The sequence below is a fragment of the Sorex araneus genome, chromosome X (assembly GCF_027595985.1).
Source record: "Sorex araneus isolate mSorAra2 chromosome X, mSorAra2.pri, whole genome shotgun sequence".
NCBI lineage: Eukaryota > Metazoa > Chordata > Mammalia > Eulipotyphla > Soricidae > Sorex > Sorex araneus.
Window position 1 is genome coordinate 169,100,276 of NC_073313.1, and position 19,641 is coordinate 169,119,916.

The 19,641-nt window shown below is 39.0% G+C and overlaps 2 non-coding genes across 2 annotated transcripts; one reads left to right on the forward strand and one right to left on the reverse strand.

Moving 5' to 3' along the window:
* The first annotated feature begins 14,207 nt into the window (after positions 1–14,207).
* Positions 14,208–14,370, forward strand: LOC129400642 (U1 spliceosomal RNA). The gene has a single exon (XR_008627835.1). It is a non-coding gene; the product is annotated as a U1 spliceosomal RNA (small nuclear RNA).
* A 4,744-nt stretch (positions 14,371–19,114) lies between these two features.
* LOC129400389 (U6 spliceosomal RNA) lies at positions 19,115–19,221 on the reverse strand. The gene has a single exon (XR_008627632.1). It is a non-coding gene; the product is annotated as a U6 spliceosomal RNA (small nuclear RNA).
* Positions 19,222–19,641: the final 420 nt, after the last annotated feature.

A 19,641-nucleotide genomic window follows, 5' to 3' on the forward strand; every position in this document is an offset into this window, starting at 1 on the left:
CCTTCATTGCAAACCACAAGAGCTAATTAGAGAGAGAGAACAGAAGGGAATGCCCTGCCACAGTGGCAGGGTGGGGTGGGGGGGAGATGGGAGTGGGGAGGGTGGGAGGGACGCCGGGTTTACGGGTGGTGGAGAATGGGCACTGGTGAAGGGATGGGTTCCCGAACTTTGTATGAGGGAAGTATAAGCACAAAAGTGTATAAATCTGTAACTGTACCCTCACGGTGATTCTCTAATTAAAAATAAATAAATTATAAAAAAAAAATAAAAAATAAAATAAAAAAATAAAAAAAAGAACTAACTTAAAGCTTGGCAAAACTTGAAGTCAACAGTAAATTTGTCACTTACTGCTAATCTGAAATCTGAGCTTTTGAACTAGTGAGTTAAGTTCAGAAGAATCCTCTAGGGGTCACCCTGAAATGATCACCTACAGATCTTTTTAAATTTTGAATCCCAGATGATTGTTTTGAGAGATAACACAGTGGGTAGAGTGCTTGCCTTCCACACAACCAAGCTGTTGAACCAGGTTGAATCCCAACAACCCATACAGTTCCCTGAACACTTACCAAAAGTAATTTCTGATTCCAGAGGCAGGAGTAATCTGTGAGCTTCACTGTGCATGGCCCCAAAATACCACCCCCTATAAAAAAATATCACTTTTGTTGTCTGTTTGTAAAATGGAATGGTATTTGTTAGTTTATTTTCATCATCAGTAAATTGCTGATTCCTGACAAAATTCACTGAAACAGCCAACCATACAGTCTTCAAAATAATTCACATCAATAAAATGAATTTGAAAGGCCTCTCATTCCTTTCTTGGCAGCTACAAAGTGCTGACTCACATACCTTTCTCTGTCAAGTGTGTTTAACTTCATATTGGGGCTTAATAGTTTCATTCCATAACAAAGACTAGAATTGGAAAACACAGGGGAAAAGTGCAGTAGGTTAAATTAAAGTTTTAATATGTGTTACCATATATAACGTTCTTAAATTACCTCTAAAAATACATAATGTCTGACATGAAGTCAAAACGAGTCTGTGACAGACTCAATTTCCCATCTTTTCTCCTAGAAATGACTTTAAAAATTAATTTGTAAAAATAATTTTAAGAAAACATTTCCATTTCAAGTTCAAACATGTCACCAATGTTTCTGGATTGTCCAATGAAAAGTATTGATTCACTGACCATTTCAGTTAAAATTCAGTCTATTTCTGGACATGAGGTTATTATATCAATTGATTTTTCCAGCATGAAATACTATATGTCAAGATCATAGCCTCAGTTTGCCAAGCATCTGAAATTATCCAGTTAAATATAGCAATGATCAGTTTCTAACAGCTCTATAATTAAAATCCACCACCACCCTACCCCACTGCCATCCCAGTTGGAGTAAAGATTGTAAAGTCAGCAAGTGGAGTCAAGGAAAAAATTCTATACATTATGATTTTCTAAAACCAGTAATCAACTAAGTATTGACAAAGTCATGTTTTTTATTCACCCTAACTCCCCACCCTGGTTTACTTAGGGGAAACATACCAGAAATCATTAATTATAATAATCATGTAAATTACTTTGTGGTTTTATGTAAGACAGATTTCAGACTCAGGTAGGTAAATGCAGGTTTGCCCCCTATTTGATTTCATGGGCACGTGAATGTGTCATCATCACTGACACTTTCCCAGTATCTTTTGCCAATATTCACTCAGTGCCAATAGGGATTTCTCACTATGGTCTATGGTGGTGGCCAAATCCCCTCCTAGACATTTCTAAAAACATTCAGAAAAGTGGCACCATCCCTGTTACAAAGCAAGAATACAACAGATGATGAAACATGCATCACTACAAGTCACTTAGAGGCCTTCAGACCCAGGACCTATGAAGCACAACTTTACAGTTTAAAATTTCCTAGATATTTTAAGAGAATTATCAAATCTGTCAGACAAAGTGGTGAAGTAAAACTCTAGGTTTGTAGAGAGATGACCCAAGCTCCAATTTCAATTCTGCCTTGCATTTGTTAGCTAGATGACCCTGAGAAAGTTGCTCATTCATTCTGAGACATTATGATAAAAGTCAAAAATAGTAACCATCTCTAATCTTAGAATAGGCATCTGAGGCATTCAAAATAGACCACAGTTTGACATAAAAATTCTGAGGTCATCTTGCAATATAGTCTCTAAAAAGTTGGTCTGTCCTGAATTCCCTTTCCAAAAGGTTCAGAATGCACCCAAATCATCATGTAGCATGTGCCAACTCACAAAGATTATGGAATGACACTAAACTTCTGATGAAGTCTAAAAGAACACATTTATCTAAACCCCCTCAGTAGTTCTGTGCATGCATTAAATGTGTTTCCTACTAGGTTGAGATATTTCCCTCTGGAGAAACAGAAAATAATTAGCAATTGTTGAAGGCACATACATAAATACATATAGAAAATTATTTTTAAAGTTCAACATCAGGCAGTCTATATAGCCCAAGTGAGAAAGCAAATATTTATCATGCCCTAGGCCTTAAACTTGATCCCCTATATTATATGGTACTATTAGATTCAGTCTTGGTTGCTTCCAATTATCACCGGCTTGTTTGCACTGCTGGATTCATTATACCCAGGAATAGATTGTGTCACCAGAATGCTCCTAGGGTCTGATCTCTATCCAAAAAATATTTTCATAATAAAAGACTAAAATGCTAGAAATAATAATAAATATACCATAGAGATAGCTCAATCAGCTGAGCATACATTTTTGAATGCAGGAATCTCTGGTTTTCTCCTTGGCACCACATAATTCTCTGAGCACTACCAGGAGTAACTCCCATGCAGTTAGTAGGAACCTGTACCTGAGCAACATTGGATGTAGTCCCCCAGAATATATAAACAACTCCCATAAGAAAATAAACAAAAAGTAATATCCTAAATATTTCATGGGTTTATTAAAATTGCAATATGATTTTGGCATCTAGTTGGATGTTATACTGATGTTCAGAGTATGCCATGATGAGGAGAGAAGGTTTTCTGTAGAATGCTGATTTGGTCAAATCAGGCAGCCATTTCTGCACAGAATCCTATAAAACACTCTGACTCCCTGTGCATGAAGACATGATAGAGGTGTGCTTTATATTTTCAAATCTTCACCACTTTTCCTCCACTAATACAATCATACCATCAATTCCTTGACATAAAAGAGAACATTCCCAACTCCTCCAGGTTTCTATGAGGCTAAGTGAGCTGATATAGCACCTTAACTGATTTCAAACAATACTACAGAGAATGCAGTAATGTTACTATTTGAAATTTATATGCACAATGTGATCCCTGGATTTCTCATTGTGTATATTTTCACCATTTTCTTGCTTTTATGTTATGAATGAAGAACAGAAATTTTTGTTTCCATTGATGATGTGCTAGACTTTACTGTAAGCCACAGTGAATTGAGATTCAAAAGACTCAGATTTCAGCAGATTCTGTTGCTGCTGAATTTGAGGTAAATTTGAGGTATATTGAGGTAAATATTAAGCTGCTCTGAGCACCAATTTATTCTGCATAAAATAAGTAAGTGACACCAACTCATTTCATTCTTGAGTTGTACTAAAAATCAAATTAATCTTTAAGTGCAATCTATGAGGGGAAATGCAGATGAAAGCTACCCATTGACTCACTCACATGGTCAGTGAGCCCCTATTTATGTGGTAGGGAGAAATGAGCACTGGGTCTACTAGTCAAGCAAATTATTCATACATAAATAAAATATATTCTGACACATGTGAGATATGTTTATAATAAAGTCAATGAAAAAGAGACATTTGGTTAATATCCTAGGTGGGGGATTCAAGTTCCTTGTGAGTCGCTTAGCTAAGTTAGGGAGAATCAGAGAATGTAACCAAGGAGAGATGTTTAGGAATAGAACTTGATTGAAAGTCATCATAAGTCAGAATAAAAGCCACCAATAAGACACTGCGGCTGTGGAGCAAGGCAAGGCAACAGGAAATGAAGCTTGAGAGGGAGCAATGCATAAGATCAGCAAAGGGATTTGTTGGTCATGAGAAGGAATTTACATTTTATGCAAAGAATAATGAAGTTTTAGGGAAAAGAAGAGTGAAGAATAGAAATGATATGACCAGATTTACATTTTGAAACAATTGCACTTCTTGATATTTGACTTAATTTCTTTTCAAATTCCTGTATCTTTGGACTGGAGTGATAGCACAGCAGGTAAGGTGTTTGCCTTGCACACGGCCAACCCGGGTTCGATTCCCAGCATCCTATATGGTCCCCTGAGCACCTCCAGGAGTAATTCCTGAGTGCAGAGCCAGGAGTAACCCCTGTGCATCGCCAGGTGTGACCCAAAAAAGCAAAAAAAATAAAAACTCCTGTATCTTTTATCTAATCCTTTAGTTGTTTTATCTAATCACCTCTAATCCTTCAGTTTATCCTGTTGGGATGGTTAATAAATTTGAATCTTGAAAATACTTGTTTAACTGAAGAATAGAGTGCAGTGGGTAGGATGCCTGCTTTGAACTTGGCTGACCAAAATTTGATTCCTGGTTTCACATATGGTTCCCCAAGATTACCAGAAGTAATCCCCAAGCATAAAGACAAGAGTAAACCCTGAGCTCTCCTAGGTGTGACCTCCAAACCATATTTTGTATGGTTCATTATATCCTATATATTACATATAATATTATATGTTTTTTTAGACTTAGAATTCTTCCACTGAATATATCCCGATGGTGCAAAAAAACACAATAGAAATGACATCTGTACCTATATGTTCATTGCAGCACTATTCACAATAGCCAAAATCTGGAAACAACCCAAGTGCCAGAGAACAAACGACTGGTTAAAGAAACTTTGGTACATCTACACAATGGAATATTATGCAGCTGTGAAGACAGATATATCATTGTATCACTATCATCTATTGTTCATCAATTTATTCAAGTGGACACCAATAACATATCTATTACACTCAGCCCTAGATATTAGCAGCCTCTTCTTACTCGTCTTTCCCAATGATTGGAGGATCTTACAGGGTCAGGGGAATGAGACCTAAATTGTTACTGCTTTTGGCATATTTAATATGCCGTGGGTAGTTGTTAGGCTCTGCTGTGAGGGCAGGATACTGGATACTCTTGGTAGCTTGCTGGGCTCTCCGAAACATATGTATGTATATATATGATACTGTATTTTGGATATGAATATGCCACGGGAGCTTGTGAGACTGTCCCAAGTGGGCAATAGGCTCTCGGTAGCTTGTCAGGTTCTCCAAGAGGGAGAATTAGGCTATCAGATGTTGCACAGCCACATTCATGCTTCTGGGAACTTGGTTTTATAGTCTCTGGATGTTGGCCGTTGATGGGATTACATGGTGCCGGGGGCAGTTTCTGGGTGTGACTGCCTACCTACTGGAAAATGGGGGATCTGGGTGAAAGAGGCCCAGTCCTGATCCAAGCAGCCTTGGAGATCTTGGCCCCGGGGTCCCGGACACCTGGGTTCCTCTGCTGGCTTCCCCATGCATGAGGCTCATCCGAACATGTAAAGAGTGGCCTAAGCATGGCCATGGCTGCATTCCAGAGGTCCTGAAGTGTCAAGGCTCTGCTGAGGGGGGAGAGAAACACAACCTGTCCCCTCCTAGGGTCTCTGGTGAAGACAGACAGGCGTGGGGGCAAGAGACTATGTCGCTCTCTTTTGGGAGCTTGGTTTTATGGAGATGATGAAGTCATGAAATTTGCTTACAAGTGGATAGACATGGAGAGAATCATGCTAGGTGAAATGAGTCAGAAAGGGAGAGACAGACATGAAGGACTGCACTCATTTGTGGAATATAAAATAACATAATATGAGACTGACACCCAAGGACAGTAGATACAAGGGTCAGGAAGATTGCTCCATAGTTGGAAGCCTGCCTCATAAGCGGGAGGGGGGGGGGTGGAAGACAGCTGGAATAGAGAAGGGATCACTAAGAAAATGAGGGTTGGAGAAATTGGTCGGGATGGAAGATGTGTCCTGAAAGTAGATAAAGGACCAAACATGATAACCTCTCAGTGTCTGTATTGCAAACTGTAATGTCCAAAAGTAGAGAGAGTATGGGGAATATTGTCTGCCATGGAGGCAGCGGGAGGGTGAGAAAGGAGGAGGTATGCTGAGGATATTGGTGGTGGGGAATGTGCACTGGTGGAGGGATGGGTGTTTGATCATTGTGTGATTGTAACCCAAACTTGAAAGCTTATAACTATCTCGTGGTGATTCGATAAAACAAAATAAAAAGAATTCTCCCATTTACCAATGATATAAAATTATAGAAAGAACTAATTCTCTATTCTTGTTTTCTAATCTGAAAAGAAGTGGTGATGATCTTTAGAGTTTTCTATAAATAAATCAGGCATTATAACATTTTTGCTTCACGATAAGTAGGGAATGCTAGTATTATTATCATCACTGTTTATTTACTCCCCCTGCAGTCACATTATTGCAACAGGATACAATAATTTGTTTTTGTTGTTGTTAAATTTTCTCTCAGGGACCCCTCTTTGGGTGCTTGGTCTGGAGGTGAGGTCCTGACAGCATGTGGTATAGGGGACCAAGCACAGTGTTAGGTATGTGTACTGTAATTTATACTATTCCCTCGGGCCGCTTTCTCCCTTTTTTTAATGAAAAGGTGGCATAATTGATATACTATTGATAGACAATGATATTTCATTTATTTTCTGTAGATAAAATAAGTGTGTATCATCAATTATATGCTTTTTTTAGGATTTATAAAAATAATACCTATAATCTGAATTAGTTAATCTTACAATTGTTTACTTGATTTCCAGAATTAATGTCATTATCCCTTAGAATTTTGACAAATTGAATAGCATGGACAATTCAAAACTCCAAGAAAAGGATTAGCATAGCTATATTTAGATTATATCGGTACAATGTAAGTATTAGCCAGTGAATCAGAAAATCTTTTGCTGATCCCCCCATTTCTTTTTAAAGTTAGTGTCCTGTATAAAGCATATGTGACTGGTTTTACTATAGAGAAATATATTTTACCCTATCCTATAAACTGTATCGTATGTGGTAATTTTAATAACCAAGATTCAGGAGTGATTTTAAATAAAAATGGCAACTTTTGAATCAGACATAATGAGGAATGTTAGGTGAGTGTTGACCTACAAAGGGTAAGCTGTCAAAATTAATTTTGGAGAAAAATTAATATTCTCCTCACAGTCTCAAAGCTTTCTTCTCTAATTACAATGCAGACACTATCAGTGAACAGAGAATCTTTGTATTATTTCCAAGTCTCTTCCATTGTCAGTCATTGTGACAAAGTGCTGGCCAATCTGACACAATGATGAATCACTCCAGACATTGAGTTTTCACAAACTTGTCGAGGATTCTTAGTAGAATCTTTCCTCTGGAAATACAAGAGACCAATACTAGGTTCTCGGCTAATGAATAAGGTTGGAATTTGGTAAAAATTTAACCAATGCATCTTAGAGAAAGAGATGTGTAATCAACAGCATTTCACCTCATTTTACTTTGTCTTCTTTTTTTGCAGTGAATTTTAATTTCTATGAAGTACATCCTCACTTTACAATCCTTTTGTCTATTCTCTGCTAAAATGAGTTAGATTTGAGATACATTGAAAATTTTAATTTTAAACAAACAATTTTTATTATTTTGAGCTATATAATAAAGTGTGGACTTTCCTTATTCTTTATCCTGGGATTTTAGCAAACCACTTAGTTTTATGTTAGTATTTTAACTGATTATATACTACAAACCCAGCAGCTTTGGAGTTTATGATGGACTAATACATATTTCAATGCAAATATATTTCTAATGTCTACTTTAGTTCCCTATTGGAGAGCTTGTCAATACACCAGCACCTCAAATCCATTTTCTCTGTAAAAATGTTGCAGTTTTCTGATTATTATTCACAAAGGCAGCTTCCTGAGTTATTTCTGTTCCTGCACAATATTCATGATAGCAATTTGATACCTTAGCAGTTCCAAGGTTATCAAGTGATTGAAAATCCTACTGCTTACTTCAAGGTGTAACATATACAACTGTGCTGTCATCCATTAGAGCAGTATAAAAGTTTTTTTGTAATGCCTTTCATGAACTGCTGATTTAAAAGTGTAAGTCAGACTTGTGAAGGCGCTTATCAGTCTCAGGCTAGGAAAGGATTGCTTAATGGGAAAACATCAGTCCAGCACTCTTTGTGTAACTAAAAAAAAAACGAAACTAAGTTTATTCCTCTTGTAGATAGTGGTAGAGACCTGCCCTGAAAATGACTAAAGTGCATTGCAAAATGAAACAAACACAAACCTTGGTTTAACCTTAGAAGGAAGCACTAATTTTTGTAGACTGGAATTACTAGAAGAAATGATGGAGGTTTGCTAAATTAAAACACATAAAAGTCAAGTCTATTCATAATAAAACTGGGAAGTAAATTCAATCATTATTCAAAAACTCCCCTTTGAGTTCCATTCACAAATTGAATTTGTGTTTAGGAGTCTCTGGTTGGAGCAGAAGGTTGCTTCGGTGAGTTTAGAAGGTAGCATCTGTTTAAGTAACAGATGTCTATGTCACCAAGGTGCTATATTCTCACTTTTAATATAGGGGTAAACTGCTGCTGAAAGAGTTTTATTGTCTTTATGCAAATGAAAATATTACATTCATCCCCTTAAATTGTTTCTTTTCCTGTTGTGCATCCACAACAACCATAAAGAAACTCAACCTCATCAATTTTGTTTTATATTTTGGAATCTGATAAAGTTTCTTTATGAACTATCAATTACATATGAAATGAGCCTTGGAATCGTAGGCATACTTGCTTTTATTTTAAGAGGCCCTACTGGGTTAAAGCAAATTAGAACTTAAGGGATGGTGCTTAACTCCACACCTGCTGAGGTGACAGCTGAGATTACCTGAAGTTACAATCAGATCTATAAAACCAGCTACTTCGAGTGTTGGGATGATGTTACTTCAAGAATGATCTTAACTTAATTCTTTGGTTGTGGACTAAAATCTTTTCACCTATTTTATTTTCTCACAAGAAGCAAAAATAGAAATAGGGTCATGCAAAAAAATTCCACAGGGTTACATATAAAAATTAATAGCTACAAATGACATTAGAAATGCATACAGAGAGGTGAATTTCTGCCATATTACCCAAGTGTAATGGTTATCTTTGGAAATGAACATGTGTGTGATTACTTCTCTTGCAAGCTAAGCATTTCTCTCATGAATGCCTTATTTATTTAAAAATATAAATGATAGCCCAAATACAGATATTAACATTTTGGAGATTTGGAGATAAGAGATGTGACATGGAAATGAATGTCTGCTACTTCAAGAAAGACTTCAGACAGTTGTTGAGATATACAAGAAAATTCAAACTTTCAAATTTATCAAAATATGTATTTTGGAAAACTTGAATGCATTTCCATACAAGTGCCAAATATTAAATAAAGCAGCCTCTGAGTAAGGTAATTTAGAAGGTGAAAGGAAGAGAAGGAAAAGAAAGGAAGGGTGGAAGAAAAGAAAGGAGTCAAAGGAAAAAAAGTCATTTACAAATTTTACAAGAACATATCTATGACATTAAGTTAAAGACTTTTATAAAAATATGGGTAACATTTTAAAATGTGATTTTTTTGAGGGACCAGAGAGATAGTACAATGATTAAGGCACTTACCTTATGTGCAGCCATGCCTGATTTAATCACATGTGGTACCCTGAGCACCTGAGCACTGTCAGGAGTAATTCCTGAGAAAAGATTCAGGAGTCATCTCTGAGCACAGAGGGAAGAATAAACCCTGAACACAACCCCCCCACCACCACACACAGCAAAACAAACAAAAGTTATTTTTAAAATAACATATAATAAAATGAGCTCTGCAAGTCGGACAAGCCTCATGCATGAAGGTACTGGCTGAGGAACCCAGGTGTGTGTAATCCCATCAATGGCCACATCCAGAGACTTAAAAGCAAGCTCTTAGAAGAGAGCGATGCAGAGAGTCTCTTGCCTGCACACCTGGCTGTCTTCCCTAGGGCCCCTTGAGGGGATGGGCTCCAGCTTCCCTCCCCGCCCTGAGCAGAGATCCTGGTGGCCGAAGACCTCCAGAACCTAGTCACAGCCATGCTTAAGGCCCCTCTCCACAAGTTTGGACAACCCTCACACATGAAGGTACTGGCAGAGGAACCCAGGTGTGTGTAATCTTATGACAACATCCAGACGGAGACTTAAAAGCAAGCTCTCAGAAGAGAGTGATGCAGAGAGTCTCTTGCCCGCATGCCTGGCTGTCTTTCCTGGGGCCCCTCGGAGGGGATGGGCTCCAGGTTCCCTACCCACCCCAAGCAGAGCTCCTGGCAGCCGAAGACCACCGGAGCCTAGCTACAGCCATGCTCGGAGCCCCTCTCCACACGTTCGGACAGGCCTCATGCATGAAGCGACCGGCAAAGGAACCCAGGTGTGTGTAATCCCATGAACGGCCAACATCCAGAGACTTAAAAGAAAGCTCCCAGAAGCACGCAGCCTCGAAGTGGCCTCAAGATATCTTATAACCTACTTCTCCCTCTGGGTGAAACTGGCAAGCTACTGAGAGTTTCCTGCCCACATGAGAGAGCCTCGTAAGCTTCCCATGGTATATTCATATGCAAATCTGGGTCTCACTTCCCTGCCCCTGGAAGAGCCTCCAATGCGGCATCATTGGGAAGGCCAAGTAGAGAGAGGATTCTAAAATGTCAGGGATAGAACGAATGGAGAGGTTGCTGAGACGGCTCGAGAAATTCGACAATCAATGGAATGATGATGATGATGATATAATAAAATGTGTAATCATTTGTGAGACCTGAATAACTCAGCAAACCAGTGTTTTCTAAGTCACCAAGTCTCCAAGCATGATGTAACAGAATTACATATGGTAAAAAAAATCCACTGAGAGAAAGAATGTATAATGTATTATAATTTAACTGTCCTGTTGCTCATCGATTTGTTCGAGCGGGCAACAGTAATCTCTCTCATTAAGAGAATTATTGTTACTGTTTTTGGCAAAAAAGTTCATGATATAGTTTAAGATTCCAGGGGCCCAAGCATGGCATATAGCAGGCATGGCTTTCGCCTTGCACTCAGCCAACATAGGTTTTATCCCAGGCATCCCAGGAGTCCTTCCAGGAGTGATCTCTGAGTACAGAGCCAGGAACAAGTCCCTGACCACCACCATATAGGCCCCCAAACAAAGAAAATTTATGTACACAAAGCATCTTCAAAGATGAAACACCACTGGCCAAGCAAGTGGAAGCAAAGATAAACAAATGGGACTACATTAAACTAAAAAGCTTCTATAATTCAAAAGAAACAGTATCAAGATACAAAGACAGCCCACAGTTTGGGGGAAAAATATTGCCCAATACCCATCTGATAAGGGATTAATATCCAAGATACATAAAGGCACTTTTAGAAATTTACAAAAAAACAAACATCCAACCCAATTTTAAAAAAATGGGGAGAAGAAATGAACAGAAACTTCCTCGAAGAATAAATACAAATGGCCAAAAGACACATGAAAAAATGTTTTACATCACTAAACATCAGGGATATGCAAATCAAAACAACAATAAAATATTCATCTTATAACACAAGACTGGCACACATCAAAAAGAACAAGAGCAACCAATGCTGGCATGGATGCAGGGAGAAAGGTACTCTTCTTCATTGTTGGTGAAAATATTGGCTGCTCCAGCCTCTTTGGAAGACAAAATGGGAATTCCTCAAAAATCTAGAAATTGAGCTTCCACACAACCCAGCGATAACACTTCTGGGAATACACCCTGTGGGCCAAAACACACAGCAGAAAAGCTATCTGCACTTCTATGTTCATTGAACCACTATTCACAATAGCCAGCATCTGAAAACAACCCAAATGCCTGAAAACAGATAACTGGTTGAAGAAACTGATTGATCGACACAATGGAATACTATGCAGCTGTTACAAAAATATGAAGTTATTAAATTTGCTTATAAATGAATGGACATGAAGAATATGATGCTGAGTAAAATGAGTCAGAGGAGAGGGACAGACATAAAATGATTGTACTCATGCATAGGATATATAATTAAAATATATTAATATTTAGCATATATTAATATATATTTAATAATATAATGTGAGCCCAATACTCAAAGGATGTAGAATTGAGGGCCAGAAGGATTGGTCTATAGTTGGAAGCTTAGCTAAAATGTTTGTGGAGAGGGCAGTTAGGAGAGAGAAGATACAATGATGACAAAGATAGCTGGAAATGATCACTCTGGACAAGAGCTGCATGTTGAAAGCAGGTAAAAGAACAATCATGATTACCTCTAAGTACCAGTATTGCAAACCATAATGCCCCAAGGGGGAGAGAGAGAGAGAGAGAGAGATAGACAGAGACAGAGAAGGAGAGATAAAGAAGGAAGGTGCTTGCCATAGAGACAGGCTGTGGGGAGGGTGTTGGAAGGGAAACTGGGGACATTGCTGATGGGAAATGTACACTGGTGAAAGGATAGATGTTGGAATACTGTATGACTGAAACCCAACCATGATGAGCTTTGTAACTCACTGTGACTTAAAAAATATTAGATATGCAGTTAACTTCTGAAGGAACTGCTGCTTATTAAATTTGGTGTCCTATTAAAAATGGACTTTTTACAATTTTCTGAAAAGGGTTGTTTAAATTCCCCCTATTTTTTCAATAATATATCTCTCTGAGGCAAGAATTTTATTACAAATAATGTTGCAAAGCAACATTCAATAGATTGAATGCTGATATGGGAACCCAGTTGCCTTCTATTAAAGTAAACAATAATATTTATACTCACAGGGACTTCAGACTATATGTTGTATTTATTGAATTAAAGGATAGGTACTTGTATGCTTAAGTAAATCTAGATTTTACCTCCTCTGACCTGAATTAACAGGCAGGTATTTTGGGACACTTCAGATTATGGATAGTAAATGGATTTCTTGTGGTGTGCTGATACCATTTGATGGAGACTCTATTTGACATTGTGTTTTGAAATGAACTTTGAGAGTAAATGTGGATTGTTAGGGAGAGAATGTTGCAATTCATTTATAGTATGAGTATGACATGGAAGATTGCAACATGTGTGTGACAATTTACCACTACTACTTCACATGTTTCTGAATAGTCTGATATATGTACACCTAACATTTCTTCTCACTTAAAAGTGTCCAAGGTCACCTTGGTGCTTTATGACATTGCTGATTTAAGACATTGACATACGTAGGACAATTCCTGGCAGGGCAATTCTGTCTTTTACTGTCCTTCTATTTCTAGAAAACAAAAGGGATTTGAGACTCTATGTTCGTTATTCTTACAACCCTCTGTGCTGGTCCTGTTTCCAGAACAATTTTCCTAAAACTTTGCTATAGATGCTTTACTAAGTATCTGTATTCTCCCAAATGAGTGATTAAAAAAACAACGACAACTAAACAATTCACAGAAGAGAAAGAGAATTAGTGGTACTATTCCCTTGGGCACTTAGATTCCTCTAATAGTTCAAATGAAATGACAGTCAAATAACTTCTTTATTTGTTCCTTTCCCTTGACTAGCCACCAGAATGTGGACAGTTTTTCATAAAATTCAAGTTAAAAATTGCTTTCCCCCTCCATTTGTATTGCATTTTAATGTAATTGGTTGCCTTTTCCCATTCGTTTTGGGGTGGTGACACAGCTCTGGGGGCCTGAGGATGATGAAGTGAATGAGAAGGTAAAGAAAAAGAGAGTACATGACATGAAAAACCCCATCAGCAATAATTCCTCTTATTTATAGTGACACTCCAAGCAAAATATAAAAATATATTTAAGGAGATGACAGCTTTGTTGCTTCTTGATCACAAACCAGCACTTAGGAGTTCACTTTTGTGAGCAGATAAAAAGGACCACAACTTGATAAAGCAGGGTGAAGAAAAAAAAGAGAAAAATAAGAAGGGCACTATGTCCTAGACAAAAACCAATGCAAGTATAGACATGCTAAATAGAAAGGGGAGTCTCAGGTAATTGCCTTAGACTAGAGGTAAATGAAAACCTCTTCTCATCCACAAACTAGGCTAGAGATTTTAAGATATGCCTGTCATTACCAACATTTATATTGGTAAACACAACACTGAAACTCTATCTTCAATTTCCTTTAGAGAAAAATTAGGGAGACACATGCTTAGTGAACTGGGGAGATTCCATGATCATGATGGTGTTTTTCCCAGGGTGAGGCTTATCCATTGCATTCCAGGTGTGCTGACCCCTATGATTTCCTCGAAAGTAGAAAACTCAACTGCAAAATTTATGGTAGTGGGGGGCTGTGTTTGTGCTCTCCTAGGATGGAAAAATATGGAGACAAAATAGAGAGAGAGAGAGGAAACACAGTGCAAGAAAATCTTTGAAACATCACTTATCCCTATGCTAGATTTAGAAGTTTGTCATTTATAAATGGGTACATGTTTGCACAAATCAATGTACATGTGATACCTGCTAAGCCTTAGAATGGTACCACAGATTCTTTTTTTTTTTATTGAATCACCATGTGGAAAGTTACAAAGCTTTCAGGTTTAAGTCTCAGTTATACAATGCTCCAACACCCATCCCTTCACCAGTGCACATATTCCACCACCAAGAATCACAGTAGAAACTTGCTATAGTAGAAGAAATGGTTTTGTACTGTTCTCCATTGATCTTGTCAAGCAGAGCAACATGTTTTCAGTTCCCAACTTGTCATTCATTGGCATTATTTTTACTTTTTTTCCGTATGGTGGATAGAATTTTTTTTAAATTAATCACCGTTACCTATAGTTAGGACTGGAGCGATAGCACAGCAGGTATGGCATTTTCCTTGCACGTAGCTGACCTTGGTTCAATTCCTCTACCCCTCTTGGAGACTCTGGAAAGCTACCAGGAGTATCCCACCCACATGGCAGAGCCTGACAAGCTACCCGTGGCATATTCGATATGCCAAAAGCAGTAACAACAAGTCTTACAATGGAGACATTACTGATGCCCACTCGAGCAAATAGATGAACAACGGGACAACAGTGATACAGTGCAGATGCAGTTACAAAGCTTTTATGATTGAGTTTTGGTCACACAATGATCAAACACCCATCCCTCCACTGGGGTACATTTTCCACCACCAATGTCCCCAGTATCTTTCCTACCACCCCCACCCGACCCCACCCCCTGCCTCTATGGCAGACAATTTCCTTCTTACTCTCTCTCTATTTGGGGGCATGATGGTTCGAAATACAAATAGTGAGAAGCCATCATGTTCGGTCCTTTATCTACTTTCAGCACACATCTCCCGTCCCCAGTAATTCTTCAAACCTCATTGACTTAGTGGTCTCTTCTCTATCTATCCCAGCTGCCTTCTCCCCCAGTTCTGAGGCAGGCTTCCAAATATGGAGCAATCTTCCTGGCCCTTGTCTCTACTGTCCTTTTGTGTTAGTCTCATATTATGTTATTTTATATTCCACAAATGAGTGCAGTCATTCTGTATCTGTCCTGCTCATTCTGACTCATTTCATTTAGCATGATACTCTCCACATTCATCCATTTGTAAGCAAATTTCAAGCCATCATCTTTTCTAATAGCTGCATAGTATTCCATTGTGTAGATGTTTCTTCAACCAGTTGTCTGTTCTTGGTTCTGGCTATTATAAACAGTACAACAATGAGCATATAGTGCAGATATCATTTCTATTGTGATTTTTTGCACTCTTGGGATATATTCCCAGAAGTCGTATTGAATGGAAATTCAATTTCTAGTTTTTTGAGGAATGCTCATATTGTATTTCAAAAGGGCTGGACCAGTCGGTATACCCACCGGCAATGAATGAGAGTCCCTTTCTCTTCGTATCAGTGTCAGCACTAGTTTTGTTTTTTCAAAAAAAATTTTATTAGTGAATCACAGTGAAGTATAGTTACAAACTTATGAACTTTCGTGTTTACATTTTAGTCATACAGTGATCATTTACCCATTCCTCCACCAGTGCCCATTCTCCTCCAATGTTCACAGCATCCATCTCACCACCCCCACCCCATCCTCGACTGTTTTCATTCTTCTTTTGGATGTTTGTTAGTCTCTGTGGTGTGAGATGATATCTCATTGTTTTAATTTGCATCTCCCTGATGATTAGTGATGTAAAGCATTTTTTCATGTGCCTTTTGGCCATTTGCATTTTATTTTTTTTTTTTTTTGCTTTTTGGGTCACACCTGGCGATGCACAGGGGTTACTCCTGGCTCTGCACTCTGAAATTATTCCTGGCGGTGCTCAGGGTCCATATAGGATGCTGGGAATCGAACTCAGGTTGTCTGTGTGCAAGGAAAACACCCTATACTCTCTGCTGTCGCTCCAGACCCCTGCATATCTTTTTTTAGGAAGTTTCTGTTCATTTCTTCTCTGACTTTTTGATGGGTTTAGTTTTTTTTCTTGTGCAGTTCTACCAATGTCTTCCATATCCTGGATATTAAACCCTTATCTGATGGGTATTGGGTAAATATTTTTTCCCATTCAGTGAGATTTCTCTGTATTTTGGTCACTGTTTCTTATACAGTGCAGAAGCTTCAACATTAGCTTAACTAAAGAGGTAAAGAACCTACACAAAGAAAATTAAAATACACTATTTCAAAAAATTAAAGAGAAAACACTAGGAAATGAAGACACATCCCGTGCACATGGGTCAAGAAAATCAACATTGTCAAAATGGCAATGCTCCACAAAGCATTATATAGATTCAGGGTGGTCTCTCTAATGATACCCATGACATTCTTCAAAGAAATAGACAAAACACTCCTGAAATTCATATGGAAAAATAAGCCCCCCCAATGAATAGCTAAAGAAATCGTTGGGGGAAAGAAAATTGTTGGTATCACTGTCCCCAATTTCAAACTGTACTACAAAGCAGTAGTACTTAAAAAAGCATGGTATTGGAATAGAAACAGACCCATAGACCAATGGAACTGAGTTGTATATTTGGTCACAGACTCTCAAGTATATGATCACGATCACGAACGATCACGAAATTGTCGATTTCTCGAGTGGGCTCAGTAACCTCTCCATTTGTCCTTTCCCTGAGATCTTAGAAGTCTCTCTCAACTCAGCCTTCCCATGATGTCTCACCAGAGGCTCTTTCAGGGTCAGTGGCATGAGATCCAGCTTGTTACTGGCTTTAGCATATGAATACACCATGGGAAGCTTGCAAGACTCTCCCATGTGGGCAGGAAACTCTCAGAAGCTTTCCAATTTCTCCAAGAATGAGAAGCAGGCTACAAGATATCGCTTCTGGGAGCTTGCTTTTAAGTCTCTGGATGTTGGCCGTTGATGGCATTACAAACACCTGGATTCCTGAGCCAGTACCTTCATGCGTGAGGCCTGTCCGAACATGTGGAGAGGGGCCTTGAGCATGGCTGTAGCTAGGTTCTGGTGGTCGGCCACCGGAACTCCACCGGGAGCTCTGCGGGTAGGGAAGCTGGAGCCCATCCCCTCCGAGGGGCCACAAGGAAGACAGCCAGCCATGCGGGCAAGAGACTGTCAAGTATATGATCACTTAATATTTTATAAAGGAGCAATAATGTGAAGTGGAGTAACAAAAACCTCTTCATCAAATGGTGCTGGAAAACTGAACAGTTACTTGCAAAAAAGAAAAAATGAACTCAAACCTATGTTTAATGCCATGCACAAAAGTCAGATCGAAGTGGATTAAAGACCTCAATATCAGACCTCAGTCCATAAGGTACATGGAGGAAAATGTAGACAGAACCCTCCATAACATTGAAACTAAAGACACCTTTAAGTTTGCACTGATCAAGCAAGTGGAAACAAATATAAATAAATGGGACTAGAAAATAATTTTCAGCTTTAATTCTAGACTTTAATTATAGACATTTAATTCTAGGCAGAGAGTGTCTTGCCCGCACGCCTGGCTATCTTCACCAGGGCCCTTCGGGGGGATGGGTTCCAGCTTCCCTCCCTGCCCCGAGCGGAGCTCCTGGTGGCCAAGGGCCACCAGAACCTAGCTACAGCCATGCCCAATGCCCTTCTCTACATGTTCGGACAGGCCTCACGCATGAGGGTACCGGCAGAGGAACCCTGGTGTGTGTAGTTCCATCAACACCAATATCCAGAGACTTAAAGGCAAGCTCCCAGAAGAGATATCTTATAGCCGACTTCTCCCTCTGGGAGAAACTGTCAAGCTTCTGAGAGTTTCCTGCCCACATGGGACAGCCTTGCAAGCTTCCCATGGTGTATTCATATGCTAAAGCAGTAACAAGATGGATCCCATTCCCCTGACCCTGAGAGAGCCTCCAGTGTGACATCATTGGGAGGGCCGAGTTGAGAGAGACTTCTAAGATCTCAGGAAAAGGACGAATGGAGAGGTTACTGAGCCAGGTCGAGAAATCGACTATTAACGGGGATTTCGTGATTCGTGATTCATGAATTCTCAACTATTAAAACTTTCCTGAAATCTACTCAAATATATGACTTTACAAATGCTAAGACTTTTAGTCTATTCATTTTTGCAAATAGAAGGAATTTAACCTTAAAAAATAGAGTAGCATGCAAAAATACATTTTCCTTACATGTTTTTCTGTTAATGAAAACTTAAGTTGCTTGTAGGTTTTAACTATTATAGTGATATTGCAATAAACATGGGAGTATGCAAACTTTTTAATTAGTATTTTTGTTATTATTTTGGAAATTAATACACATAAGTAGGATAGTTGAGCTATATAGAATTTTCATTTTGATATTTTTAGGCATTCCTCTATATTGCTTTCTATAATGATTGCACCAAGTTATATACCCATCAACAATAATGTATAGGAGTTCCTTTATTGTATAAAAATAAAAAGAAAAGGGCGCAGGCAAGGGAAGGGACGCCTCATCGCACCGAGCCAGGCACAGGGCCTAGGGCAGCAGCTGTCTCTCCCGCCACCCGAGTTCAGTAGCCTCCGGCCGCTTCCCCCACCCCGGGGAGGTTGATGGCGAAGATGTGGCAGGCGAAGGAAGGAACGGAGCCATGATGGTTGGTCTCACTTGCAGTTTATTCCAATCTTCTCTCTATACAATTTAAAATATGGAACGCTTCACGAATTTGCGTGTCATCCTTGCGCAGGGGCCATGCTAATCTTCTCTGTATCGTTCCAATTTTAGTATATGTGCTGCTGAAGCGAGCACTTGCAGTTTATTCCAATCTTCTCTATACACTCTCCCCGACCTATACACCTTCCGCCTCCCATACACTTTTCCCCCTCACCTTCTCTCCGAACCCCTTTTATTGATCATGGCCCTTCCAAAGGGTGCAATACATTGACTTCACCCAAGGCACCAAAAGATCTTACAGGAAGAACATTGAGGCAACATAATTCTCTTGTATCTGCAGGCCATTAATCTAGGCCCCCGGGAAAGAAGATACAAAACCAAAACTGAAGCCTTCATTGGGCTGAAAGCACTCGGATTTACATCCCAAAGACTGGGCTGGGCTGCAGCAAGAAATCTACATGTCAATTACAAACTAGATAGCACCTGAAATTTACATCCCAAAGACTAGGCTGGGCCAGAGCCTGGAATCTACAATGTCAAGTCAAGCCTGGTTAG